The sequence below is a fragment of the Drosophila montana genome, unplaced genomic scaffold (assembly GCF_035044405.1).
Source record: "Drosophila montana isolate Dmon_TW-CO22-7 unplaced genomic scaffold, ASM3504440v1 contig_1455_1, whole genome shotgun sequence".
NCBI classification, from domain to species: Eukaryota; Metazoa; Arthropoda; class Insecta; order Diptera; family Drosophilidae; genus Drosophila; species Drosophila montana.
This window is the reverse complement of record NW_026996406.1, coordinates 95,001-108,223: the sequence shown is the minus strand read 5'-3', so window position 1 is coordinate 108,223 and position 13,223 is coordinate 95,001.

Sequence of the window (13,223 nt, the reverse complement as noted above, 5' to 3'; positions counted from 1 at the left end):
TGAACCCGTGCCCCGCCTTAAGCTTACATGATTTTTCCCCGCCAATAAACGCAGGCTTCGGCTCCAGCCTTGGTACATCACATTATATATAAAATTCGGCAAAATTTGAAATTTATATCTATGAATAAATGATTTTAATTTCGCAAACATCTTCACTTACGCGTTGCACATTTCATGACATAATTAAAATGCCCTCTGCAAGAGTGTGTAGCTAAGGCAAAAAAAAAGCAAGCTGCAAATGTTTAGACAATGCCTCGTTCCCAATAAATTGATTAAATTTTATGTCGCATTGTTAACCGAGCTATTTACATACGCTTACACGACTCGGAGTTCATGTCAAAGCAGCTACGTCTGATCGATTAAATTGATGAATGAATTTCAGACCAAGACCAAGTCGGAGACCAAGACCAAGACGATGACGATGACGACTCCTACACAGAGCCACAGAGTCTGCATTCCAATTGTCTATATCGCATCTGTAGGCCTTGCTCCCATCTCTCTCTATCTCTCTCTACCCCTCCACTCCCTCTCCCTCTCTCCCTCTCGCTCTCTGACTTTATCTGTGCGCCATGCTGTGCTTACAATTCTCTTGAAATTTATTTGTTGCCAGTTGTCTTTTAAATAAATTTCTTGTCAAACGTTCACATTCAGGTCCATGTACATGTCCACATCGACGTCCTCTTTCGTTAAAATACCCTGTACTCAATGAATGTGGGTTAAAAGGGGTATTATGATTGTGTGCAAAATATATGTGACGGGCAAATAAAAGACAACTCTGTCTATCTCAGAGAGTAGAAGAGCTAGAGATATTAAAAAAACAAATCAATTAATTTCTTGGTTAAGTCTTTCCATTTTCTAAAAGTCTTTAAGCATAAAACGAATTTATTTATTTCGCGTTGGGACTAATTGATACTTTGAATAATTGGGAAGACACTCGTTTTAATAAATAAATAAATAAATAAATAATTAAATAATTAAATAATTAAATAATTAAATAATTAAATAATTAAATAATTAAATAATTAAATAATTAAATAATTAAATAATTAAATAATTAAATAATTAAATAATTAAATAATTAAATAATTAAATAATTAAATTATTAAATAATTAAATAATTAAATAATTAAATAATTAAATAATTAAATAATTAAATAATTAAATCATTAAATAAATAAATAAATAAATAAATAATTAAATAAATAAATAAATAAAGAATTAAATAAATAAATAAATAAGTAAATAAATAATTCTCTTAGATTATTAACAAAAGATATTTGGCATTTAAATATACTTGTCTTTATTAAGCCCTGAAAAATCTAGCAACAATTCAACAACAAAGCACAGCAGTTATTTGAGCATCTGTTTACCATGCTTTATTGCTCGAGCTTTTTACAGGGTATCTGCTACAGCATAGTAAACTCTTGACTGCTGTCATTGTTGTTGGTCGTAACATTCATCAGTTGTTTAGGCTCTGGACTGCGTCTGTAATAAGTCACTTGGCCTGACAAAGACAAAACATTTGAAATAATTTAATGAACTTGACGGACAATTTTGGGGCCCATTTGTTGCAAATGCCTCAGCTTCTATATATATATATATGTATTTTTTTTTTGCCAGCTGTAATTGAAAATGTGCGCCAAATAGTTTTGACACCTACTGGCAGCCAAATCAATTGATCAATGGGTTCAAAATAGTTGCGCTAATCCGCATAACAAGCAGCCAAGTAGTTGAGACTTAATGACGAGCAAATCATTTTGAGCTGGCCATGCAATCATTCAATTATAATCTGCCCCATGTTGCAGCCTGCCCCAAGTTGCCTGCCCCAAGTTGCCTGATAGCTGCTGCCTGCTGCCTGATCCAATCCTCAGCAATTTCTTGTTGCCAGCAATTGGATGACTAGATGACTGAATGACTGGATGACTTTACAAAGAGCCACCTCACGTACTTGACGCTGGATTGCGCTCCCCCTCTGTCTGTGTCTCCGTTTGCCATGTGGCATGCAACCTAACGATGTCGATGCAGCTCGTTGCATCGATTTGGAGCTGCAATTTGGTTCGCTGCAAAGCCAAAATTGCTGGCGAAAATAATTGACAACTGTATAAAAGAAGTTTTGCCATTTGATTTGCGGCTGTTGCAACAATCGATAGCTGGTTAACAAGTGCAACAGCAGCAGCAGCAGCAGCAGCGGCAGCAGCGGTTGTCCGGCTCACCTGTGTCTGTCGTTATCTCTGACCGGCTGTCAATTTTTCACCTGCACTGCGCTGATTGTTGCCAGCGAGTGAGAAATTATGCCAAAATCAAATGCTAGTAGTTGCAGCTGGGAAAGTGCCGAGCTGAATTGGATTTTTTATTATTAATCTCCCCCTCTCCTCCTCCCTGCCCCTGTCCAGTTGAGCTTGCCGCATAACTCTGCCGCCTTATCGGGCGCAGCGATTAGAAAGCGCTCAGAAATCTTGTTCATGTTTCACATTGACAGCAACTTGTTTACCGTTTTTTTCCCTCTCTTCTTCTTCTGCTTCTTCTCTCTTTTGGAAAATGTTTAAACAATGCAGCAACTTTTGGCATTTACATGAGAATTGTCAGCGCAAAGATGTTGTTAACAACAACAACAAAAAATCTGAACACAATATGAACATAGAATCCAGTCGCAGCAGCAACTTATTGAGTCTAATTAATTTGCAGCAAACTGCATGGGCAACTTTCTATGCCCTACCTTAGTCCAGGGCCTATCACATTTAACGAGCTGTTCGTGCGAGCTGTTAGTCTTCGTTATGGATTTAAAAATGACCATGGAGGATGCACATATAATCATTTGTGTGTCTTACTGCATTTATAAGTACATAAATAAATAATTATGGAGGACAGTTAATAAAAATGTCAGACATTTCTTGCTACACTCGCTGAGCTATAAATGATCCACTACAACATTTGACCGTGATAGTCCTACAAGCAATGTGACCATGGAGGACATTCAATCATAATTTATATTTTAGGCAACGCTTAAGACAAAGTTTTAACCCACAGTACAATTTCTGTTGGCTTCTGTCAGTTATGAAGCTATGCTTAAAGTGACCATGGAGGACGGCAGAGTACAAAGTAACACTAACTGCAGTAAATGCTATGCATATATATAGTCATGTATTTAAATATTAAATCTTATTAGATTTGCCACAAAGTAGCACAATGTTACCATGGAGGACAGAAAATTTAGAAAATATCGCTAATTACAGTACTATGCCTATACACTATGGTAGATATATATTTACTATGAATTTAGTTTTTAACTCTTATTAGATTTGCCACAGATTTGCAATGTGACCATGGAGGACATAAGTATATGTGTAACTTAGCTTGGACTGACTCAGTTACTCTGCTGCCATTTTAGGTTTTTTTAGTCTATTAAAATGTAACCAATATTTTGGCTAAAGTAACCATGGAGGACATGAGTATATGAGTTACTTAACCAAAATTAAATCATTTAATTTGCTGCCACCTTTTGATCTCTTTAGTTGGAAATAATATAAACAATATTTTAGCTAAAGTAATTTATATATTAAGTAATATTTTGGCTAAAGTAATATATATTCTGTATTAATATTCTGGGTAAAGTAACCATGGTGGATAAATGTATTACTTAACCACATTTAAATCAGATACTGCTGTTTTCTTTAATTGGATATAATACAAACAATACTTTGGCTAAAGATGCTCAATTTAGGAGTACCCAAAAACACATGAATTGGCATTAAACATACCTTCTTGGGCTCTTCAGCTAGGGTATTGGCCCAGCTGCTTGTCCAATTAATGCCGCTTGTTTCTCTTAACGGTAGATGCATGTTTGTGCTTAAACAATGCACCAGCAGCAGCCGCATCTGAGAAACTAACAACAAATTTGTTTAGTCTGAAAATCTATGCAAAGCAATTTGAATGGCCGAAACGAGCAGCGAGCATTCAGCTAATGCCTCAGTTATGTAAATTAGAAAAAATTCTTCTTTTGCCCAGTTGCCAGCTGCCAGTTGATTGGCTTGGTCAAAACCGGGGAGGGGGGTGGGGGGGTGTGGGTTACCCCGGGTCCAGTCTCTTTTGCTCTTTTGCCTAATTGCTGTCTCTTTCGCTCTTTTTTTTTATTTTCAGTCCAAAATTTACATACATTAAAAGCGCGCATTGTGTTTGCAGCAGAAGCTACCGTCGATGAAAAGTGAGCGTGGAAAACGGAAACCAAAGAAAAAAAAATAGAAAGAAAATTCAACTTAATTGGCCGCAGATCGGATACCCTTACAGACTTAAAGACCAGGTACGTTAAAATGTTATAAATGTTATATATATTATATATGTTATATATGTTATATATGTTTTATATGTTATATATGTTATATATGTTACATATGTTATATATGTTATATATGTTATATATGTTATATATGTTATATATGTTATATATGTTACATATGTTATGTATGTTATATATTTTACATATTTTACATATGTTATATATGTTATCTATGTTATATATGTTATACATGTTATCCATATATGTTATATGTTACATATGTTATGTATGTTATATATTTTATATATTTTACATATGTTATATATGTTATCTATGTTATATATGTTATACATGTTATATATGTTATATATGTTATATATGTTATATATGTTATATATGTTATATATGTTATATATGTTATATATGTTACATATGTTACATTTGTTACATATGTTATATATGTTACACATTTTACATATGTTACATATGGTATATATGTTATATATGTTATATATTATATACTTAAGTTTTCTATAGGCTCTATAAGATATAGGGGTTCGATGTTGATAAAATTTTCCTTTAGTGTGAGCAACTAAGTAATAGCTTAATATATGTACGTTTGGTCAATATCATCGTATATCAGGCTTATATATTACACATAGTTTTAGTAACTATTTGCTAAATTGCGTTACACATTTCGTCACAAAGTTAAAGTACTCTCCGCTTGGGTACGAAAAGAATTTAAAAACCAATTCCAATTCCAATTTATTTCTAAACTGACCAACTTTTTGGGTTTCTGTGCCAGCTAGAGCTGGAGTTATGTGGGGGGAGGGGAGGTTATGGGGGTCTGGTGGGAAGGGGGCACGGCATCAAATTAAAGTTTGCCCCGCCGGCCGGCTGGCCACACCTAAAGAGACAGTTGCCAGCGCTGTGCTGGTGGCAAAAGGCCTCAAACGCCGCCTTATCAACTGACAGTCGGACAATCGGACAGCAGTCGGAACAATTTGCATGGCATGAGGCAGTTGCTCCGACGCGGTGGCAGCTACTTATCGCTGGCATCCAGAGCTCTCGCACACGGTGCTCATTACGAATGCCCCGACTGCCTGCAAACGAGTTGGCATTGCCGTCTGTCTCTGTCTCTGTCTCTATCTCTGTCTCTGTCTGTCTCTGTCGTGCAACAACAAGTGGCAGGCTCAGTGCTTTGCGGCAAATTGTGCTGCCACTTTTAATTGGCAACTTTTGGCACGCTCGGCAACGCTGCCTTTATCGATTTATGATGACGACAGACAGACAAACGGACGGACGGACGGACAAACGGACGGACGGACACTCGCCCAGACGGACAGCTTTTCTAGTTTTCCCTGTTTTTCCCCCCGCCTCCAAGTTGGCCTTTGCTCAAGCTCTGATTGTTGCTGCAGCTGCTTATTGCACTCAATATTAAAATGCAAACTTAAGTGCCCAATGGAATAACTCCAAACTGCAGCAAGAACTGGAACTTGAGCTGCAACTGGAACTGGCGAAAACCCAGCCACTGCGCGAGAGCTCATGACGTGGCCCAGCCGGTTGTGCAAATAAATGTTATTATTATTTCAATAGGGTTTGCTATTCTGCAACTCTGCTCACATTTAATTATGCTGCCAGTAACAGGCGTGCTAATGACCATAAGATACCCTGTAATTGTTAAGCTGATCAACGCAGACCTTATCTCTGATCAGGCAGCAGGCAGGTCGATCTAACAATATCCGTATGTCCCTTTGTCTGTCTATAGGAACGCCTCGATCTCGCATATAAGATATAACCAAACAAGTTTATCTATACCATACATAGATAAAATTATATAAATGTTCTGCTCCTAAAATCGATAAATATCGGGCGATATACTATGGCTGGATAGAGGGCATTGAGCATATCTCCCGAAGATTACAAGAGCTGGACATCAAATATGACATTTAGTTCTCGTTTACCATACACAAATAAAATATATTAAATTTTTTTTTCGCAAAATCGATAAATATCGGTATCGAGCCATAGTTATGTTGGGTATGTCTGCCGAAGATTTCAAGAGCTGGACATCAAACTCTCGACTAAGTTCACGTAAACCACACACAGAACAAGTTTATTTAAATTTTTCGATATCAAAATCGATAAATATCGATTTTCAGTTATTGATACTTTGCCATATCTCAAAGAAATCCACCAGGTTAAGCATATAGTCTAGAATCAAACACATACTTTGTTTAACAATCAGGTTTTATATTATGTGTAGCTAAGGGGAAGAAGAAGGCACAGAATTTGCATAAAGTGAGTACTCGCAGCTAATTACAGGGTAACTGCAAGTGGGGTATTTTTCAACCAGATCACTTTTAGTTCTTTATTAAGTACTGTGTAACAAACGAAACACAATCAGAGCTTGATCAAAAATCAATATAATTTCGTGTCGAGCTTTAATGAACCATTTTTTAGTCACAATAAAAATAAGCAATTGTCATGCAGTTGCAGTTGAGATTCGAGTTTGTGGCCCCATTTGCTTTGGAAATTCGCAGCAGCAGCCATGACAAGGCGTTGGCTGAGTCAGACCTAGTCTAGTTATTGGCCAGTTGGCGGCGGCCTGCTGATTGTTAATAAGTGCGAGCAGTTATGCTTTTTGCAAGCCAGGCTTGGAACACGCCCAAAAGCAGCTGCAGCTTGTTAGACAAGTTACCAAAAATAGACCAACAACTGGCTGAACTTGGCTCGCACAGCCGGATCTGGCTTGGATTGTAATTGCCCGCCAGCCCCTCAATCCCCTCAGTCCCCTCAACTGCATTGAGGGGGCGTTTATGGGCAAAACTGAGGCGTAATTCATATTCGACTTTTATGGCAAAGCATTTTTGCATTCGCTGCAGCAGCAGCAGCAACTGTTGCAAGTTATAATGCGCAGCTGCAACATCAAATCACAGCATTTTATAGGCCACATTCTGGACAGTTATTAGAGCTGAGGCCTTAATGAACTTGTCTCTAGTCTCTCCCTCTCTCTCTCATTCTCTCTCTCTCCCTCTCTCTCTCGCCAGCTGCAGCATTTGCAATTTATGGGATCAACAGATCCGTTAGTGCCAAATTACAAATGGACTGCACAGCAAAGTGCAGCGTGAAAGAGACAGAGATATATATGGATTGAGTGTGTGTGAGAGAGAGACAGAGAGAGACGTGGCAATAACCAACAAGACATTAACCCGGCGCATGCCTGCCACAGCTGCATGCGGCCCGGCCTTAGCTGCATGCAATAATGCTCCATGCTCAATAATTGAACACAAACATACATATGCACACACATCCCTCCCTCCACACCCCCCTCTCCTTAACCTGCCCCCACCTGCCCGCTAAACAGCTGCTGAGTGCGCGCTTGCAACAAGCTGCTAGCGAGCTGCTGGAATCAGAGCCCGTCGGCGATTCAACAAGATACGAGCCCAGTTGCCAGCAAAGCGCCCAAACGACCAAAAGTCGATGCAATAGACCCAACGACCCGTCGCCCCCCAAATCCCCCTCTCCTTTCCTTTGGCTGGCCACAAAAACATAAAACAATAAAGTTGGGCGCTGCGCAAAAGAATAATCGCATAAATCATGCGGACTTGCGGCAACGCGCGGCGTCTAAGCTCCACTAACGGGCAACCGGCAACGGGCAATGGGCTACAAGTCGAACCGCAACAAACAACAACTCAGTCCAAACAGTACGCACAGTGGGCTGAAAGCAATTTGTTTGCGGGTAGCAGAAATCCGCACGAGTTAATATGCCGTATCATTCCAGGAACAGTCTTCCTTCAGATTTCTATAAGTTCTTGTCATCTCTGACAAATTGAAAACCAATCGATAGTCGTGATAGGCACAAGTCAATAAATGTATATCATGAGCTTTAGTATATTCCAGCAAAAACAAATTCTCTCCTGGAAGATATTATTGAAGGGTTTATCCTACCGTGGGGTTAGTCATCATACGCCAAAACCGTGCAATATGTGTAAGGATATGTTAGACAAGTAAGTGACTCTATTCGGGAGTTCCCGATTAGGGGATACCCCGAACCCTTTCTATGCGATAGCTATAAAACGATAGATACTTGAAATATATAACTATTCTAGAAGCTTCATGTCAAATTTCGTGACTCTATAAAAGATTTCTCAAAAGCATAGGATTTCGATTTCGATTTTAATCGATTGCTTGGAAACGGGACAAACTATTGATTATCGGAAACAAACTCGACTGTGCGAGCACTAGGAGGACCTACGTTCGAAATTTCAAGTGTCAAGCTCTTATAGGTTCTGAGATTCTTGCGTTCATACATACGGACGGACAGACGGACGAACAGACGGATAGAGGAACATACGGTCCGACAGGCAGACGGACATGGCTAGATCAGCTTGGCTTTCGATATTGATCCAGAATATATATACTTCACGGGGTCGGAGATGCTTTCTTCTGCACAAATACATTATTTCCTTTTCAGGGTATAAAAAAAAAACTGTTTATAAATTCTTCGGGCATTCTCCTAATCAACACGATGTCTTCCTGTAAGACAAATAAAAACAGCTGAGCCCTAAGCTGAAACCGACCCGTTTTTTTTTAAACTCAGTTTTGACAGGCATCGTCCCACTGTGCATGGTCCAGACAGCTGCTGCACGGCAACACTTTTCTTGCCTTAAGCTAAATTTATAGCGATCTAAGTAGGTATAAAGCGCTCATTTTGTGGCAGCAGCGTTGACTTCGTTACGTTTCCAAGGAGTGCCCCACAGGAGTAGCGCGTCGAGTACAGGGTATTTAAAGGGAGAACGGGGAAGGGGAAGGGGCACTGTTTGGCTTTGTTTTTAGCTGCGCTCTCTTCTCTGGTTCAAGAACAATAGAAATTGCATTGCACGAAAGTTTGGGGCGGTTCGGCGCCTAAATGAGGGAAAGGCTCGGCAGCCGGAGTCGGAGTCGGAAACGGAGTTTTCGGTTGCCCGAAACGTTGACATGGTCGCAACGGGTGCGGCTGCATATGCCTTACCAGGGAGGGGGAAGGGGGCAGCCATCTCTTTGTGCGCACTCGTGCGCGATTTTTCTCCAAAAAAAAAAGAAATAAGAAAACCAACTTCTTGACGGGCTTTCGCTTTGCGGCCAGCTGAACGCCAGAACCAGGGGCTGCCCAAAGCCTTTGTTGTGGTAAACAGTTAGCACAGCAAGGCAAAGTGAATGGCAGCAGGGGGCGGGGGGTGGCAAGCGACGGGGAGGGGGGGGTGGCATAACTTGCAACAAACTGAAAAACTCAGAAATCAGCTTAAATCATGAGCGCCAATGCGATTAAGCATAAGTTGGTCAAAAGCTGCGATGCGGGCGCGGTTAAAACCAATAACAGTATCTCACACACACACACACATACACACACACACACACACCGCACACACACACACACACACACATACACACACACACACACACACCGCACACCTCGCCGCACCTGAGTAACTGCACAAATGACATTCTAATGCCGCTCTATTGGGCCTGCGAGTGGGCAAAACAAAAATCGCATTTATCACGTATGGATGACAAAATGCGAGGCAGCCAACGTTGCAAAGTGGCAGGCAACTGAGTGGGGCAAGGGGGTAGAGTAAAGAGAGGGAGAGCAGCGGGACTGTGAGCCTAAACAAGTTTGTTGCCACAGCCTGCCTCCAGCCTCATTATTATGCGCGCATTGTGCGTGGCCCGGCAACAGGAACTGAGCATGGACAGTGCCAGGGAAAAGGAAAAGGGGGGCGAGGGGGTTGGTTTGGCTGCGTCATATAGGCATAGGAATTTGTGCGGCTGGGCAAGCAGCATGAAGCGTGCTCCGATTCTCAATTTCAATTGCAATGCGCATATGCCTCCAGGGACAACTCGAGCTGCAAACTCCATGCGTGGCAAGCGAAATGCGAAAAGGAAACCAAACGAGGCTCCACAATTGCAGCTCGCAATTAAACAAAGCCCCGCGTCCAGACAGTCGCAGACAATGCGCCGGCCAAAATGGTAAAAAGTCGCTGCCCCATGTGGCAGGCAGCCTACCCGGCTGGTTGGCAGGCAGGCAGGCAGGCAGGCAGGCAGGCAGGCAGTGCAACAGCAGGCACTCGCTACAAGGATTCAAAACGCATTTCCGCCGACGCGTCGTCGCGACGTGCGCTTTTTGCTTTGCCTTGCTTTGCGTTTATGCAAAATTCGCCTATCAGTGCCCGTCAATCGCAGCCAAGGCAAAAGGAGCTGTTCGAGAAGAAGAAGAAGCAGCAGCAGCTAGAGAAGGAGCTGCAGTTGGAGCTGCAGCTGGAGCAGGAGCAGGAGCTGCAGCCAGCTATGCCATATGTGGAGGCAGCCTGTCCGGAGCGCTTGTCATATTTAGTTGGCACAACAAAGAGTTGGCCATAATCGCTTTTAAATCGTCTGAAATCGCCAAAGTAATGCGCAAAAGGGTGAGGAGGGAGGGAGGAGGAGAAGGAGAAATAGAGAGAGCACGGGGAGATGAGCCCTATCTAATGTAAGACAAGAGAAAGTGAAAAGAAAGAAAGGGAAACAGGATATTAGAAGAATACTGAGGAAAAAAGAGAAAAAAAGCGACAGACAGACGGAGAACCAGATAGAGAAACAGAGAAAAAGAAAGCTAGAATGAGAAAGAGAGAGAGAGAGAGAGAGAGAGAGAGAGAGAGAGAGAGAGAGAGAGAGAGAGAGAGAAAGAGAAAGAGAAAGAGGGAGAGAAAGAAATAGAGATAAAGAGATAAACAGAGAGAGAGAGAGAGAGAGAGAGAGAGAAGGAGACAGTCTTAGAACAAGAAGGAGAGGAGACAGACTGACGGAGAACCAGAGAGAGAGAAAAAAATATATAGAAAGAGAGAGAATACCAGAATAATACCAGATAGAAAGAGAGGCAGTGAAAAGAGGAGTTAAGCAGAAAGGAATATTTTAAACAGAGCTTTAGTGAGATAAAGAATCAGATTTTTAAATGATACAACTTTTAAGACTCAGAATGAACGTAAGCAGTACTAGTTTACTATTAAAGAACCACAATAGTTAAAGTTGAAAGTTATTCATGAGTTCATCTGAACTAGTTCACTATTACAACTGCGCAGCTTGAAAAGTCTACATCCTAACTATATTGGAGCACAGCTCATGGAGATCGAACAGAAATATACAACTGTTCATTTGAGCTAGTTTACGAACACAACAGCACAGCTTAGCAACCCTGAAAAAGACACAGACAAGCGGAAAACCAGAGTGAGATTGAGAAGTAGACAGACAGACGGAGAACCAGAAAAGAAGAAAGCGATAGACAGAGATGCAGAGAGCAAGAGAGAGAGAGATAAAAAACCCACCAGAAAGATACCGCTGCTCACTTGAACTAGTTCATGAACACAACAGCACAACAGCTTGGCAACCCTAAATAGCATAAGATCAAGGGCACATTCTACTCCACTCTCCGCATTGATGACAGTCCTGTCCAATGTCTGCCCCAATTTCGCTTAAAGCATCTGCACTGAGGCATCGCCCAATTTCCCAGGCCGTGTCCACAATGCAAATGAACTTCTTTCAACGCTCCAATCGGAGCTTCATCGGGCTGCTCCTCCATCAACATCGTCGTTTGTTGTTGGGCACACAAATTCAGTGAAGCGTCATTTTGGGCAGGCATAAATTTACGGCAACCCCTCCCCCTCCCCATCCCCCTCTCCACGGGCGTTGCCAGCCCTCGTTGTGTCATCAATGTGCGCCTTAATTTTCCCTCTTTTTTTTCTCGTGCAATTTTCCTGCTCGTCTTTTTATTTTTTCGGCCAGCAGAAAGTTGTTGAAGCGAAAAACTTTACAATCCATCAAATTAATGGTGCAATGTGTCACAAGGGAGCCTCAGCCGAGACTTGGAACTGGAGCTGAAACTGAAGCTGGAACTGGATCTGAAATGGAACTGGAACTGTTCAAATATCAACAAGCAGAGTTGATTGAACAAAGTGCATTTTGTGGCGAATTGAAGGGCTTGAGACAGCCTTGATTTGTGGCAACTGGCAACTGTTGCCACCTGTTGCCCCGCGCTGCTTGCTCGGCTCCAGCTTTTTAAAATATATTCCTTTCACCGGGAACTGCAATCGCATATGGCCTCATATGATGTACAATTAACAGCAGCCCACATGGAGGAGGCGCCTTTCACCAGCAGCAGCAGCAGCAGCAGCACATAATGAAAGTCCTCAGCGAGAGAGGAGAGAGAGATGAGAGAGAGAGGGAGAGATTCAGGGAGAGTGGGGGGAGCTGGGCGATATGCAAATCTCGTCCCACTGCCATTTGCACGTACAAATGTAACGTACATTTTATAGACTTATCACGCGACACTCACAGACGGCGACAGAGCGAGGGCCATAAATCTAAACGATATGCCGCCCACTCGCCACTCTGGCAACAGAATGGGGCAGGCGGCAAGTGGCAAGCGGCATGGGGCAAGCGACCAGATCGAGCTGCAGCCATCGTCACGAGTGGCAGCAATTAATTTTCATACGCAGACGCAGACGCAGTTGCTGCTGCCGATGCTGCTCCTGCTGCAGTTGCAGTCGGGGCTACTGCTTGCTTGCTTGCCACACGTTGCAAGTTGTAAGCTGCAACAACAAATTGCGCATCGATGTGGCGACTTGTGGCATTCTAGGAAAATAAATTTAAATAAACGCAGACTCCGCAACGCCGGACCAAAACCCACCCAAGCCTCCCAAGTACCCCATTTGCCTTGAACTGACAACTTGACAAGAGAGAAGAATTCTCTTCGGCTGGCCGAAGCTTAAATACCCTTGCCGACATTTGTGTACTTAAGATTTGACATGCACAAACAAAAACAAACTCTTTCTTTGGCAGTTGTATGACTTAGTAATCCAATGTTGATCAGACTTTATTTAAGTTCTCCATATTAAATCAAGATTACTTTTAATTCTCAATTCATCGGATTGCTCCA